This window comes from Chenopodium album, chromosome 23 (genome assembly GCF_948465745.1).
Source record: "Chenopodium album chromosome 23, dcCheAlbu1.1, whole genome shotgun sequence".
Lineage (NCBI taxonomy): Eukaryota > Viridiplantae > Streptophyta > Magnoliopsida > Caryophyllales > Amaranthaceae > Chenopodium > Chenopodium album.
The window spans coordinates 15,628,009-15,642,185 of NC_137856.1; the positions used below are offsets into that span (position 1 = coordinate 15,628,009).

The following is a 14,177-nucleotide window of genomic DNA, read 5'->3' on the forward strand; positions in this document are numbered from 1 at the left end:
ACATTATCTCGCCATGGCAGTATCTCGCCACTAAACAACTTCCTCTCTACGTTGGGACATCGTCGAAGATCACTCTATCTATTGATCTTTAATATTACTCATATACCAATACGTCGGTGCTTCTACTGTTTTGTGAACCATTACGCTGGTGCTTTTATTGCTTATGAACCATTATTTCGGTGCCTTGTTATGAGCCAATACTTAGGCGCCTAAAGCTAAGTGAGACAATCTTTTATCAGGTCGATTAATTAATGTGATTGTAATCGAGCTGATTACTAAATCATGTCAATTTGCTTAGAGGGGCTAACTGGCATACCAAGGAACCCAAACTGCTGCACTAGGTCCACATAACTATAATATAGGGCCCAACATGTTGTCACCGCTCCAACGCCAGCCAGAAACAGCTGTCGCCAGCATTTGCGTCTGTCGCCAAGCGACTGAGTCTGTCGCCTCGCGACAAACCTGTCTTTTGGCGACAGAATCGAATTTTTTAAATACCCGTATTCTTCTTCATTTCGCTGCTGCTCTGCTTCGTTCATTTTCGCAAAAACTTCAAATCATCCATTCTTGCTCATTTCTTGTCCGAATTCTCTCAAACTTGTTGCAAATCTCATCTAATTTCCCGATCTATGTAAGTTTTACTCAAAATCAACTCGGTTTTTGATGATTTTCATATTCTTGTTCACGAATTTTTGAAAAATTCGAATATGTTCATGCTTAATTTGCCTTGTTTGTTAAATTTTATGCCTTGAATTTACTAGATTATATTTGTATATTGCCTTGGGAGCATTTTGAGACTTGTTTGACTCAATTTGGTGAAGAAACGAGCAATTAACCATTGTTGGACCTCTTAAGGTCATGAAGAACAATGTGACTCGTTATTTGTGTCTTTTCGTCTTTTCTTGTACAATTTCTCACAATATTTGCTATATTATTGCAATAAATTGTTTGTTTGCTTGAAAATGCTAATTATGCTTAGTTGAATTCTTGTTCTGTTTTAGTACTACGTACTCTGTTTTTTTGCGAACATAGTATCATGCGGCTTAGGCCAACCTTAGATACTATGCAGCCTTAAATTTAACTATTTTTACATAATTTAACATGGCTAGAGGACGTGGTTCTGGTTCTCGATCCAGAGACCCGCGCCGGGAGGACGAGCCTGCCAGCGAGAGCAAGGATGCTCCGTCTATGTTCAGACTTGGACTTCTTCCAGATTGGGACGAGCGCACTTTGTTCCATCCACCAGTGCACCATTTGTCGGAGCGAGTCCGACGCGGTCTTGCGAGTGGGAGGACCTGTAGCCACGGCTCGGGTAACTCAACCATCGGCATGCTCTAAGACACCTTCATCAGTAGAGATGAGGGTTTACGGCAGCTTTGGGAGTAATGTGGGTTCACTCCTCTTCTTCTGGCCACCCGGGCCATGCTTTCATACGATGGGGGTAACCTCGTCGTCCAAGCTTTGGTGGAGTGCTTTTGGGACACCACCAACAGTTTTCACTTTCCCTGGGGTGACATGACAGTAACTCTAGCTGACTTCAGTCTCATCAGGGCGCTAGAGTTTCACTATGCTCCTCTGCCATTCGACAGCGATATTACGGTCTATTCACCGCTCGTTTTGGAGCTGTTGGGTCCGATCGCTATTCGGGCCCAAGCTGAGGATCAGTTTGGACAGATGAGCTCCCAATACATTCGCCGCAGCACAATGGTTGCGGCTTTCAAGGATGATGCTACCACTCGCGAGCAGCGGTTGCGCATCTTTGTGCTGATCCTGTTCGCGACCTTCACTTGGTCGGGACATATGATGGGCCAGCTTGGCCTATGCGGACTTTCTATTGAGCCTGCGACGTTCTTGCCGCCACAGGGCCTTGTCTGGAGAGGTTGGGCTTTCCAGCTTCTAGAGGGTCGTAGAGGTACATCTCTTTCCTCTTTTGAGATTTAGCTCTAGATTTAGTATAAAACTTTACTGACCTTTGCCATTTATGTAGATCTGGTTCTACGAGTACTTCCCCTCACTTGTGCCTGCGAAACCTTTGCCTCGCGTGCTCCCTGTTGCTGCTAGTTGGGGAGGCCGTAGAGGTCCGCCTGAGGTGCTCCGTATTCAAGAGATGATCCTTTCAGTAGGTTTTCGTAAACACTACTTTTTATTTATCATTTCTTGAGTTAGCTTTTGTCTTACATAGTTGTTTTGTAGGAGCCTGGTCCGGTCTATCGACCTTGGGCCAACTTCACTGTACCTGTGCTAGCTGTACAATATACTGCTGAGCGTCGGTATTTTCTGGGGACATACGACGTAGTGGTCTGCCTAGGAGAGAGGGTGGCCATTCAGCACTCCTCAGATATTTTCGTCGTCACCACTCCTCCACCTCGGCACATGTTCCATGATGCCTTGCAGCGGGACCGAGCGAGCGGATCGTCTGGGGTACTGCTTGGATATCCTACATTCTCCTCGAGTAGAGCTACGAGGATGATCTGCTGCCGTTGCTAGCGCAGGCTCCTGTTCTTTCGGAGGAGGCAACAATATGCTTTTTACTTTGTCTTATTTGCTTTCTACTAGGTAGCCCCCATGTGATTTCTGACCATTTGTCTTTACCTCTATCAGGCCGAACCTAGGGAGTTCATTCCCCCGAGGATGTCCATACGCTATCAGGAAATGTGGGGCCGATCGATGAGCTGATTCCGCCAGCTCCAGAGGAGGAGCGGTTCGTGGAGCGCTCCATTCCCCGTCACCAAACTTAGGTAAGCATGTTTGTACATTTAACTTTTGTATTTGATCATATACTGCTACTTACTTTGTTGTTTTGACAGTTTTCTCGCGAGGTGGTGACAGCTATGGCGAGGTGCATAGACGCCTTTCGCAGCCAGCTCGTGAGGTTGCGGAACCGTGCTACCTGTCGTAGCAACGATGCTGAGGAGGTATTACTTTGATTTTTAGCATTATTTCTCTATTTTATCTTTACTTGCTTTCTGATTTGATTTACTCTTGCAGGGACTGCCTATTCCTTCTCCACGCGTTCGGTCGAGACCCGAGTCTAGGAGGAAGACTACTAGGTCCGACTCAAGGCGTCCCCGGACTACTTTGAATGGTCGAGGTGGTCGTTCTGAGGCCGCCCCTATAGAGGATTCAACCTCATCTCCTAAGGATGCTCCGGTCGGGCCGACTAGTCGAGGAGGGATGACAGGGGCTCCTTTCGTGGGTGGTGGGACGTACAAGGTTGGCTCGTCGTCGCAGCAGCCCTTGCAGCCTCAGCCACTATCTATTGGATATCAGGGTGAGCCGAGTTCGGCAGGCCCTGAGTTGCGATTTCCACCGGTTGGCGGCTCGGGAGATGGTGAGGGACACACTCCCCGTACTACGGCGTTTTTGATGCGATGGGTGTACCCCATGATTTGCGGCCTCCCGCACCGTAGTTGTAAATGTGCTTATTTTTTATTTTGACTTTGTAGGACTTTGTGTATCTTGTATTATATAACTCATCTATTAGACACTTGTATATATATTAATATTAAACTCATTAAATACCTTGCATTTTATTTTTCACTTTATTTATGTGCGTGTACATGTGTGAAATAATTGTGATTTTTGCGCAAAAAATTCCATCATTTTTATTATTAATGGAGGGTACTGACTTTCTCCCCCAAAAAGGAAAAAATGAAAAAATAAAATGAAGTAAAATATCTCGACTAAAAATAAGCCTAAAATCTAATAAACTTAATTTAATCAAGAGAAAAAAGAATAGAGATGAAAAAACGTGGGTTTGATTAGTCAAATCAAAGTCGAATTTGAGTTAGGAAAAACGCGGTTTACGAAGCGCGTGGCTGTCGCTGCTAAAAATAAACTGGCGCCACGTGTTTAAGTCTATCGCCACGCGACAGACTTGTCGCCACGCGACAAACTTGTCGCTTGGCGACAGCGTTGATTTTCCGAATCCTTTCAGAAATTGAATTCTGAAAAGAAAAAACTTATAAATAGCCCTCAGATCCGAAGTTTTCTGCATAATTCGAACTGATTAATAATTAAACAAATTAACAATTAATCATGTCCTTAATTAAGAAAAACAATTGTGATTTCACACGTGAGTGGTGTCGTTCTTTAACTGCTAAAGAGAGAAAAGAGCTAGACTTTTTTCACATGGGGGGTATTTATGGCATAAAGGGGGTACATCTTGACATAGATTTTATTCATACCGCCTTAGAATATTGGGATGCTAATTCTCACTGTTTTAAATTATTTTATGATGAGATTTTCCCTTTACCGGAAGAATTTGGAGCCATTCTAGGCTTCCCCTCCACAAATCTTGCGGTAATGCCTAGGATAATTGAGTATTATTATAAAGATTATGAGCGTTTCTTTGATCTAAGGGGTAAAGATCTAAGAAAACATAGTGCATGGTAATGTTATTGATTTAAAGGAATTTGCACGTTTTTATTTTGATAGACCACGCTCCGAATCTTTTCATGTTTATATAAGAAGAGCCTTCCTCTTTTGTATGCTTAGCCAATATCTCCTTACTAGTGGTAAAAATAATGAGGGCCAAGCAATAATTATGTCTGTCTTAGAACAAATTGAAGTAGGGAGAAATCCAATGCCATTAATTGTTGGAGAGACAATGCTGGGTCTAGATGAATTGAAAAAGAATCCAAAAGCACCCCTTCGAGGTTCTCCGGTTTTATTACAGGTAGAAAGATAATATCCTTAATTACAGAAATTAAAAAATTATTTTTGTATTGTAATACTAATCAAGTGCTTTATTACAGGTATGGCTTATGGAGAGACTAGGATTAATTAGTCCTCCTGATGATATTGACAAGTACACTCCCAACTGCTTAGTTCGGCGAAAGAAACATTTTTCTTTAAAGATGGGCCGCCGTGAGTGGGGCAAGGTGTTTGCTGCTGGTGATTTTTCCATAAAATGGGTCGTCCCATGGTGGATGATTGAGAAGATGATCGGTTGTAATAACCAACCTTTTTGCCGTTTCCCTAGTTTATCAAAATTAACCTTTTGTTATCCCTACAGAGTTAAGAGACAATATAGCATCGCACAAACCATCCCTACGGGAGATTTCCGCCGTCCTTATGAATTCCCTGTTTCACAAGAAGTTGAGCGCTTTGATAGATATTGGTGCCTTAGGCCTTTATGGGAAGTGATTACCCATAAGGTTCCACCCTCTTTGTCCAATAGTGTGAAGCAATGGCTTGATGGAAGATCTGAGAAGGACCAAGTCAAAATTGAGAAGACCAATGTGAAGACTCGTCTAGGAGACAAGAAAGCTCCTATTAAGGAACTCCTAGGTGAGTTTAAGACTCCTATTATGCTTAAAAAGAAGAGTTCTAAAAAGGACAAAGGGAAAAGAAAAGTTAACTCTACAGAGAAGAAAGTTTGGGTGGAGAAGAAGCATGAGGAGGGAGAGACTACCAAAATAGAATGTAGATCTTCTAATGGGTGTTTTCAAGCAATGATGGTGGATGAGGAAGAAGAAGATGCGGATAAAAATTGGAAAATGATTAAGAAAGAAAAGAAAGATTAGAGCATTGCCTTTCTTTTGATTTATTAGACAATTTGAATTTGTTTTAAGTTAATTTCTTTAAGCTTTATTTCATCAGTAATGTAATTTTTAATTGATCAATACAATTTCAGCTTATTATTTAAATTAACTTTACATTTAAAGCAATGAAAACAATTAAAAATATTTATTTTCGGAAGATTTCTTCGAGTACGGAATTCGAAAAAATTTCCCAAATGCACCAAATTTGTCCAAATACTCGCAGAAAGTTAGCGCTTCAGGTTTTGATTCTGTCGCCGAAATTTTCTTCATGTCGCCTATCGACAGAGGCTTTTTTTGGCGCCAGTGTTGTTTCTTTGCAGTCATAAATATTTCAATTTTGGAATGCGAGAATTTGAAAAATTAAAGTGGCCGCACCCTTTTAAAGGTTGCCTACGTATCCTTTGCTAAGGAATCAGGCCAAACGTAGCTCTCTTTAGTTTTTTACTCAAGTAATTATGGGTTGTACTTTTTAAGTTGGTCAAGATTTGTCATTTTTGAATACTCATTGCCATCCATGTCAGTTACTTTAGCTGCGCCTCCTGACAGAATTGTTTTGACAATGTATGGTCAAGACCAATTAGGCCTGAACATGCCTCTTTGATCCAAAACATTTTTTCTTAGTGCCTTTAATACCAAATCCCCAACTTTGATACTTCTAGTCTTAACCTTTTTGTTGAAGTTTCTAGCCATACGAGTCTGGTAGCATTGGGTATAATGTAGAGCTTCTAGTCGTTTTTCATCAAGTAGAATTAGCTCTTCATACCGTGCTCTAGTCCATTCAACTTCATCAAGTTTACTTTCTAACACGATGCGTAGAGAAGGTATTTCTAATTCCACAGGTTGTACGGCATCCTAACATACACCAAGTTGAATGGCGTATTCCCTATTAATGTTCGGATTGAGGTGCGATAACCCCACAGTGCAAAGTGGAGTTTGTCAGGCTAATCTTTGGAATTCTCATTCAATTTTTCGATAGTAGTCTTTAAATTCTTATTGGCGGCCTCAACTGCTCCATTTGCTTCAGGTCTATAAGGAGAAGAATGGTGATGTTGAATACCATACTTTTGTAGCAATTCTTCACATTCGGCTTGAAAGTGAGTTCCATTGTCACTTATCATTTCATGCGGGACTCCGTATCGAAAAATTGTGTTTCTTTCAATAAAGAGTGCTACATGTTTTGTAGTGAGTTTAGCATATGATTGTGCTTCAACCCACTTTGTGAAGTAATCTATTACGACTAAAATGTATTCATGACCACCTGTCTCGGGAGGTGTAATTTTTCGAATTATGTCAATCCCCCATGTTGAGAAAGGCCATGTTAAAGTGTATGTGTAGAGTAGAGATGGAGGAACATGTTGCAAATTTGCATACATTTGTCATTTAGGACATCTTTTTACATATTTATGACAGTCCCTATTCAAGGTAGGCCAATAGTATCCTACTCGCATTATCTTTTGGACTAGAATCTTGCCATTAACATGTGTTCCACATATTCCTTCATGGACAACTATCATAGCTCTTTGAGCATCCTTTTTGCCTACACATAATAAAGCTCGACCTTTAGGTACCCTTTTGTGTAACTCATTTCCTATTAGCACAAACTGGGAAGCCAAAAGTCTTAAGGCCCTTTTGTCAGCATGAGGAGGGTACTCTCCTTTGGTGACATAATTAAGTATATCGGTGTACCATGGTTCTTCTTCTTCTTGTTCTTCCTCTTGGAGTACCTCCAAGTATGTTTGGTAAGGAGCTAAGCTTTCGCTCCTAACCTTCCGTCTTTTAGAGATTTGATTGATGATTAAAGAGGAATCTCCAAAAATTCGGAGTTTCTTTACACCTAAGGATAGAGCCGTTTCGTGGCCTACCACACATGCTTCATATTCAGCCGTGTTGTTGGTAACGTCGAAATCTAACTTTATGGAGAGAGGAACGTGTCCCTCTTTGGGTGATACTAATAGGACTCCTACGCCACATCCCTTTTGGTTTAAGGCTCCGTTAAAGTATAGGGTCCATGTATCATCTTCTGTCATCATTAAATCCTCGTCTGGAAATTTGTTATCTTCTATTGGCGTCAAATCTTCCATTGGGAAGTCTGCTAGAAAATCCGAGACCGCTGATCCTTTGATTGCCTTTTGAGGCATGAACCTTATATCAAACTAGGCTAAGTAAACTTTCCACCTTGAAATGTGTCCATTAAGTGTTGATCTCTTGAATAAATACTTGAGAGGATCCATTCGTGACACTACATAAACAGTGTGTACGAGCATGTAGTGTCTTAACTTGGTTGTGGCCCAAACCAATGTGAGGCACAACTTCTCAAGGGGTGTATAGCTTGTTTCATATTCGAGTATCCATTTACTTAGGTAGTAGATAGCATTTTCTTTGTCTTCTACCTCTTGCCCAAGCATAGCTCCCACTGTTTCTTTAGTAATTGTCAAATATAACCTTGGAGGTATCCCTAGAAGTGCTGGAGCTAATATAGGAGGATTTGCAAGATAGGCTGATCAAAGGCTTTTTGACACTCATCGTCCCATATGACTGGCACATTCTTCTTGAATTTTTTGAATATTGGTTCACATATTGTGGTTGACTTGGATATGAACCTACTTATGTATTGCAACCGGCCAATGAATCCTCGAATTTGCTTTTCCATTTTGGGCGGTGGCATGGACATGATTTCTTTAATCGTGGTTAGGTCTATCTCTATTCCTCTAGAGCTAATGACATATCTCAAGAGTTTTCCTGAGATTACTCCAAAAGCACATTTGGAGGGGTTCAACCTCATGTTGTATTTTCTTAAACTTTCGAAGGATTTTCTTAAGGCTACTTGATGTCCTTGACGGTCCTTAGATTTTACAATCATGTCATCTACATAGACCTCCACTTCTTTGTGCATCATGTCATGGAGTAGGGCAGTCGCTGCTCGTTGGTAAGTAGCACCCACGTTTTTCAACCCGAATGCCATTACCGTGTAACAGTAAGTACCCCAAGGTGTTAAGAATGTGGTTTCCTCCATGTCTTCTTCGGCCATGACAATTTGGTTGTACCCTGCGTATCCATCCATAAACGAGAGAAGTGCGTGATTTGCTATATTATCCACCAAAATATCGATGTGTGGTATAGGGAAGTCGTCCTTTGGAGTTGCCTTGTTTAGATCTCGATAGTCGACACACATTCAAACCCTACCATCTTTTTTCGGAACTGGGACCACATTTGCGACCCATTCGGGGTATTTGTATACCCCAATAAAACCTGCAGTTATTTGTTTTTGAACTTCTTCTTTTAGTTTAGGAGCTATGTCGGGTTTCATTCGACGTAACTTTTGTTTTACAGGTTTCATTCCTGTAATTAATGGTATTTTATGTTGAGCTATTTGTCTATTAATGCCTGGCATATCTTCATATGACCAAGCAAATACATCGATAAATTCTTTAAATAGATTTATTAGATCGGTTCATTCATCTTTGCTCAGTTTAATTCCGATTTTTACATCTCTTTTAATGGTTGGATCTTTTGAGATATCAACCATTTCTGTAACTTCAATTATTGGTGTTTTATTTTCAAGTGTTTCCATTGTTTTAATAGTTTCTTTGTCATTTTCATCATTAGTTAAGCAATGCTCGTCATCTTTGGTTAAATAAAATGAAAGGAATGGTGTCCTTCGAACAAGTGTACTATTCCGTTAGCGGGTTCAGAATTATTAGAAAGCTAATATATTCAGTAAGGTCAAGTGATCGGAATGCCTGGGTGGAGGCCGCTTCCGATCAGTAATATTAATGGATAATTAATGTTACAGCTTAATCTTGACTGAACCCTTCGGGTCACACCCAAGCATTCAACAAACCGAAACGACGAATTAATTCGGAAGGAATTAATGAGTCGACCGAGTAATATTTATTTAGACGTCGGAAATTCGAGCTTAGAGCGTCGAAACCGAGCGTCGGAAGTCGAGTCAAAAAAATAGTGAAAGACGAGACGAGAAATAGTTATAAATCAACAAAAGACCAAAATACCCCTAGCATCGGAATGCCCAAGCAAACCGAGTGCTAAGGGCGTATAGCCTAGCATGGTGGCTAGCATGCGCACCAAGCCGAGCCTAGGCTGGCTCGGTTTTTTGCCAGAAAACGACAAGAAATGCATTTTTCGAGGGATTTTTCGTTTTGACGAAAAATTTTAAGTCTTTCTAACCTTGAAAATTGATTGCATATTTATGGTGGTTATGTAAATGGTTCTTTCCTTATTTTATATGCAATTTTAGACCACTTTAAGCATGCTTACTTGGTAGTAATTGGTGCTTGAAAGTTTGGTTTTATTTTTCACATAATTGCAAATAAATTGCATTAAGTATGAAATAGTTGTTCTTTGTTGCTTCCAAGTATTAAAGATTCAATCTTTACTTATGATAAGTGATTGAAACTTTGAGTTACTAAATTCCATGAATTTTGATTAAACTTTGTTGATTTAATCATTTTTTAGTTGATTGGAATCATAAAGTTTAAAACTTGTGATAGAAATTGGTTTATCTTCATATTGGAAGATATAATTTTTCATGGAGTCACAAGTATTAAAGTTGGAGTCTTTATTGAACTTATGTTCATTTTTCAAACTCCCTTTTATTTTGTCAAAATCTCAAGATTAATTTAAAGTGATTAAATTAATAGTGAGAAATGCCCTAATTTATTTTATTACACCAAGTTAAACCAATTTTATTAAAGAATGATTCTTGGTAATAAATTTGGTTAATTGCTTTGGATGAATTATTTAAGTTGGACTTGTTATTTTTCATTTTTCCTCAAAATTGATTCTAAAATTAATTTAGAATTGATTTATAATGTCACACACAAAATTCGATAATTTTCGAAGCATTAGCACGCAACACGAGGCCTAAGAGCCCCGAGCTAGCTCTCGGCCAGCTGGGCTGCTCACGCAACCCATATGTGGCTGCCGAGGCTGCTGGGTGTTTCGTTCTTAGGTGCGCGGTGCTGTGCGTCTGTGTGTGCGAGGAAGGGCATGGGCTGCTGCTCGCGGCCAGCAACATAGCGCACCAGCCAGCAGCAGGCAGCAGCAGCATAGTGCTGTGCGCGCTGTGCGTGCTGCTACGCTTGGCTCGGCTGGGCGTGGCGTGTGCGAGCACAAGCAGCCCATGGGCATGCTTGGTGTTGCGGGGGTGCGAATGGGTATGTTACGAGCTTGTTGTACGGTGCGTACGATCCCATAATTGGCACAATAACCCCGGGTTATTAAGGCGATGCTATTTTAAAGTTAATTTTAGAGTTGCTTAATATGTAAATAAGGGTAATTTTGGGTTCCAAGTCTTAGTGCTAGGCACTTAGACATTATGGAATACGTAATTTTGCTTAGATTGTCGTTTTAATTATTTTAATTATTTTGTTTATTTAATTAAAATTTTGGAGGCTAGGCCTCGGGTTTTTGAGCGACATTTGCAAAATTAATTTTGACAAATATTTGGGTTCACCGACTTAATTAATTGGATTAGTTAAAATTGGATGCGGAATTTAGTGGGAGCGTCTCTTAGTTATTACCATAACCGGTTAAAACAACTTTGACTAGTTTAATTAGGCGTGTTAATTGGATTAACCACCTAGATTAATTACTAGTTCTCGCGCGGTTTTATGCATTGTTACTTGTTTGATCGTTGTAAAATGCATGGGCCATTCACAGATAGTGAATGGATGAATCGAATGTAAAATTCTCTCACAGGTTTTATGAAATGGCAACTAGTGGGGCCCGATTAGGATAGAAAATACGGACTGTGATCCGTGATGTATTTTTGTAAATCTAAATATGGTCTGCGAACCGTTTGAGTATTTTTGTACCTTAATATTTAGATTAGTCCTAATCGTAGATATTAGCAATTATATTATTTGGTCATGTCTTGAAGACGGGGTTCTTAGAAGACGAAGCCATGAAGTTGCAAATGAAGACCTTTTGAAGACTTGAAGATCTCAAGGGGTCATGCTAGTTGCCAAATGCATCTCTATTTATGTTTTCGATATATATTTATGTTTATTATATGTTAGATGCATGGTTAGGATTTCGAATGTTGAGATGTTTAATTAAGTTCACTTAAATCAACCAACATAGAAACCCTAGGTCCCTTAAAATTGAGTAAAACTTGCCATTCCAAAACACACTTACCAACCGAACGAGGGTAGTGGTGGGCTACGCCAAAGCGAGGCATCACTACTTCTCCAAGGAACGTAAGGCATACTGGGTATGCAAGTGGTTTTGGTTATACTCAACGATATGAGTGATGGAGTCCTAACATGTCGTGGCAAAGTGAATAAATTGTTTAGAGAGCATTGGATGCGACGATTTATTCAACCAAGAATGGCTTGGAGCCATTAGCAAAGCGTTGCTTACCTTAGGAGATTGAGTGTTAAGACAAGCCAAAGCATGCTTAACCACTCTTTGTTTCTTTGGATCTTGGAATCGACTTATTCTCACCAAAATTGGGGACAATCTTTAATGTGTGAATAAGACGTTTTAAATAAGTTTGATTAAAATGCATGATTTCAATCTTATTTAAGTATAATGAATGGTTTTTCATTACAAATTTTTCCAATTGTAGAATCATGTCTTCAACTAATGACAACGACCTTATGCTCCCGGAATTGCCCAAAAAGTTGCCAATTTCTCTGAACTTGGTAAACTTTAAGGAATGGGAAGAGGAACTCCGAAAGACCCTCCGAAATTGCTACCTAGAGCACATTCTGGACACTCAAATCCCGAGTTTCTACTCAAAGGGGATTATGAGTGATGGGGCACATGAGGAATGGAGTGAGGATTGCAAAAGAGTTTCCAGACTCATGGCAAACTCCATCCCGGTACAATGGAAGGGGAAGTTCTCCAACTATTTTCCGGACATGATGCTCAAAGCTCTAGAAGACGTAGTCAATTTGAGAGTCACCAAGAGTACCAGAGGCAACTATGATGGACTTGTGGAAGATGTGACTAGGTCACTCTCGAACATGAGGATCAAGCCACCGCAAGATGGATGTCTCACCAAAGAGAGACAAGAAGTATGGGCTAAGGTCTATAATGCAAGACTTAGACCCGGGATGCCACTTCAAGCTCATGTGCTCAACATGACAAGGCTATTCACCCATCTGGAGCTAATTGGCAAACCAGTGGAAGATGAGCAAGCAGCTCTCATGCTACTAAGCTCACTCCACTCGGGGTATGTTGCATTAAAGATGCAACTTACGGCCAAGCGGAACAAACTTTCCTTGATGGAAGTTGTTCAAGAGCTCCAGAAAACCTATTCTTGCAAGAAGGCTAAGGTTGCACTGAGACCAAAGCAGAAGTAATTCAAGAACAAAGCTAAGATGCGCTGCTTCTATTGTAGTAGACCCGGACACTACAAAAGAGAATGTAGCATGTATCTAGCAGATGAGGCGAAAGGAAAAGTAACCTCGATCTCAAGTATCATATTTACACTTGAACATAAGCAATTTATGAGGTATTAGATACCGGAAAATTGGCTCACTATATGCTCCTATTTCAGGAACAAAGTGAGCGGTGCTATTCAAGTGGATATGAGTACAAGTGGAAGAAGAAGATAATCTTTCAAAGAAAGCTTGTAATCTCATATTTTGTCTAGATTTAAAACTTGTTTAGTTTTATCTACCATATTTTGATCTTGTGGCGTTGGACGTCATTGTAAACTTGATCACAAGACATATCATCTTGTTTATATTTATGGAATGACACGTTTGTATCTTTGGACAAATTGTTTATAATGATACCAAAAGAGCTAAGACCATGGAGTCAAATCAGACTTTCTTGTGGCATTGTCGTCTTGGCCACATTAACATCAAACGCATCAAGAAACTTCTTCAAGAAGGTGTTCTTGACTCTTTCGATTTAGAATCGTTTGAGAATTGCGAAGGATGTCTATTAGGCAAGATGATTAAACAGCCATTCTCCAAGTTGGGAGAAAGGGCAAGTGACTTATTGGGTCTTATACATACCGATGTATGTGGACCAATGAGCTCAACCACAAGAAATGGACATCAATATTTCATCACTTTCACAGACGACTATAGTAGATATGGCTATGTCTACCTCATGTCGCACAAATCTGAATCATTTGAAAAGTTCAAAGAATTTCAGAGTGAAGTTGAAAATCAGCTTGGCAAGAAAATCAAAGCCCTTCGATCGGATCGAGGAGGTGAATACTTGAGCCAAGAATTCGATGACCATCTGAAAGAAAAGGGTATACTTTCAGAATTGACACCTCCAGGAACTCCACAATGGAACGGAGTATCCGAAAGGAGAAATCGGACCTTGTTAGACATGGTACGATCAACAATGGGTCTTAGTGATCTTCCTATCTCTTTCTGGGGACACGCACTTCTAACTGCGGCACTAACACTGAACCGTGCTCCATCAAAAGCTGTAGAAAAGACTCCATATGAATTATGGACGAAGAAACCTCCTAGGTTATCTTTTCTAAAGATATGGGGATGCGAAGCATATGTCAAGAAATTGATCTCTGACAAACTTCATCCCAAATCTGACAAGGTTTACTTTGTGGGCTACCCAAAAGAAACCAAAGGGTATTACTTCTACAACAAATCGGAGAACAAAGTGTTTGTTGCTCGCGATGGT

General features: G+C 40.2%; 1 pseudogene; it reads left to right on the forward strand.

The window, feature by feature from the left end:
* Positions 1-1,515: 1,515 nt before the first annotated feature.
* Positions 1,516-14,177, forward strand: part of LOC145607085 (uncharacterized) — a 41,553-nt pseudogene continuing 28,891 nt past the window's right edge.